We start from the raw sequence: 3,116 nt of genomic DNA on the forward strand, positions 1-3,116 counted from the left end.
GTGCGGCCACGGATAAGAAAGAAGTGCGAGGCAGCTGCCAGATTCGTTTGGCGCCGCTGGTTTCGAAGGAGCGCTCCGCGGGCATCCATTGGCCGCTCCCTTTCTCTCTTCTTTGGAGACCTCGTCTAGAGGCTGCGCAGAGGGAGAGGGCGAGCCGATCGAGGACGAGGAAGCGGCACAACCGGTCCCTCGGTCGCTGCTCCGAGGGAAAGTGGCGCGCCAGTTTGAAAAACACGCGGACGGGCCGCGTCGCGCGCGGGCCCGCTGGAAAACACGCCGCTGGCACCGAGCCGACTGGTTCATTTGCGCGCCAAAAATCGTCCCTTGAGCGCGACGCTCTGGCTAACTGGCTGGCCTGGGTTGCAGCGCTCCGTCGCCCTCCTGTAATCGCAGCGCTGCTGCTGAAGAAAAATAGAAATTTTTTTACAGCTATTCAGTTTTCAGTGCAAAAGGACTGTCACCATTCACTGCATTAGAGAAATATTTAGTTTGCAGCGTGGTTAAATTCTACGGAGGCTTTAAATTAAATGTAGAAAAGGGGGATAATTTATCCAGAGATCTCTCGCTTTATCATATGCTTTTGAGGGGAACAGTGTTTGCACCAACTGACTCGTACAAAATGCTGAAGCCTACAAAGCACGCTTTGAAAAGGCGGCTAAACAGTACATGTCCTGAGGGCCACACCAAGCCAACCTGCCCTAAATCCGCATATTCTGTGGAAATAAAGTTGTTTCTCTCGCTCTTGCTGTGTATGTCATACGGCTGCTTGATGACGTTACTCAAATTTATTTTGCCATTGCTGGGATTTTCAGTACCAGGTCTTTTTGTATCATATAGACAGCGACTGAGTAATGCATTCAGTACATTGCAATAGAAACTTATCCGAACCTCGTTTCTTCTTATATTTCTCGATGCATTATGTTGCATGCATTTTATCTTCCACATAATATGGAATAGGGGCAGACAAAAGACGGGCTGAGCAAGGCTGATTATGCATTTCAAGATGAAGACCCGCGATGCAGGCCATGGTCCTGATAGTCTTGCCTGATATGGTACATGGGGAAAGATAAGGTTGTGATGGCCTACAACATGAAAAATAGGGGCTGCACAAACCGTCACCTTCACTTTAAATCGGTCTTGTTGGACCAGTCAAAGCTCTGTGCACCTGCCCAGGTCAGAAATTTTAAGATTCGTTGAAAATTCAACGAATATAAATGGTTCATAGAAATGGGAACATCCTCGAAAACCTTAAAGGTGCACTGAAGAGGAATCTGAACTTGTCTTTTTGCCGCGGGAACTCGATCTACACGTTCCTAGCATTCTTAGAAACTGCGGCTTATTGCCCTGTATGGCCGATTTCCCAAATTAAATCGAATTAACGGCCGGCTCCCGCCCTTTTTTTTGAATTCTGCCTCCTACGGTGGGCGGAGTCGACCAACGCGTGGAGTGCCTTTCACCCAGTCCCGTGGCGGCTAGCCGCTCTGCCATCGGCGGAGTAATACGTAGTAGTCCGTAGCAGCAAATAGTCCGCGCGTATTTTTATTTCTGCGGGGTTATTTTGCGGCTATATTATCTGCGAATGAAACCATTTATTCATGGAAACCTAAAAAACAAAATAAAGCGAAAGCAAAGCCTCCACGGAGCTGGCTGAAAGGAACTTCATGCGTTCGTCGACTCCGCCCATCGTACGAGGCAGAATTAAAAAAAAAGGGCGGGAGCCGGACGTTAATTCGATTTAATTAGGGAAATCGGGCATACAGGGCAATAAGTTGCAGTTTCTAAGAATGCTTGGAACGTGTAGATCGAGTTCCCGCGGCAAAAAGACAAGTTCAGAATCCTCTTCAGTGCACCTTTAAGAGTGATACTTCCAAACTTATTGCAATGAAAACAATCTGCTCATGCACATAGCAATCGTAAACTCAGGGTTTATACAGTCTTTGCGATTCAAGAAGCATTCCGCTTTTTTTGACAGCTTCGTTAACGGATCTCAAGCTGAGAGAGAAATGAGAACATTTCCCTGAATGCGTTGTACAAGTTGTGCTAAAGTTACCTGCCGAGCTTTTGGATTCACACTGACCATACGGACTTTTCGCATCACCCACGATCGCTTAGGCGCGGTTCCCGGCGACCTTCTTATGCATTCGTATCATGGACGACCTCGTCCAGTTCTGCCCGCTTGCAGTGATAGGACTGTTCGTAGGCATCGGTTGCACAGATACAAAATCACTTTTTTGGCGCTTACACATCTAGAGAGCAGTGCATGGCTGCTTATTTTAAGGGGAATAATTTTATACTTGGCTTAATTATTAAGGAATGATATTAAGCGACTATATACGGAACTATATTAAGGAACTACCTTATCTCTTTTTGTAGAGTCGTTTTTTAGCCGTGTAGTGGGGCACGCAGGATGTTTGGAAAGGCAACCAAGTTTTGAGGAGTAATGACGAGAGACCTTCTGACCCTCCCGAGATTTTTAGCTGCTGACAGGGCGCGGTAGACGGCCTGAAATCAGACCCTTTCGCGAAAAGACTTTACGCCACGGGTGGAGATGGATGAGTGATAGAAATAGTAGTGGTCACCCTTGCCATTTCGACTCAATTCTCCGTAAAACAGAGGTCTACTTCGATGATCACCAACCGTCTCTCCTTTGCTTCAGTCGCGGTCGTCGTGTACAAGAAAATTCGCTGCTCTCACGTCACTACGTGGCTCGCTTCTGGTATATATATTTCTTGCCATGGAACATCTTCTGTAACCTGCTCGACTATACGTTACTGGATCATCGCATCAAAGGTCCCACAAGTGTAAATTTCCTTGTACTCCGTACAGCTTTGATTTATCCTTAACTCGTCTTTTTCCACTGATACATACTGCTTTATCGCTCGGTGGGAATGTAACCTGAGCGATTTTATTTCCACAGGTTCATGTAAGATCCTCAACTCAGCTCTGAATTTTTCCGCACAAACGGGTCAGTATCGGAAAGATGAAATCGCTGGATACTTTTCGAAGGTATTGAGTTATGTTAGCTCTTGCCAGATTAAATACAACGCGCGCTTATTAGGCTCGTTATTCCTTCTTCATAGTATGAGTCTGCCACCATTACTCGGCGTAGAGAGATG

The sequence above is a fragment of the Amblyomma mixtum genome, chromosome 10, assembly GCF_055824585.1.
Source record: "Amblyomma mixtum isolate Tamu chromosome 10, ASM5582458v1, whole genome shotgun sequence".
Lineage (NCBI taxonomy): Eukaryota > Metazoa > Arthropoda > Arachnida > Ixodida > Ixodidae > Amblyomma > Amblyomma mixtum.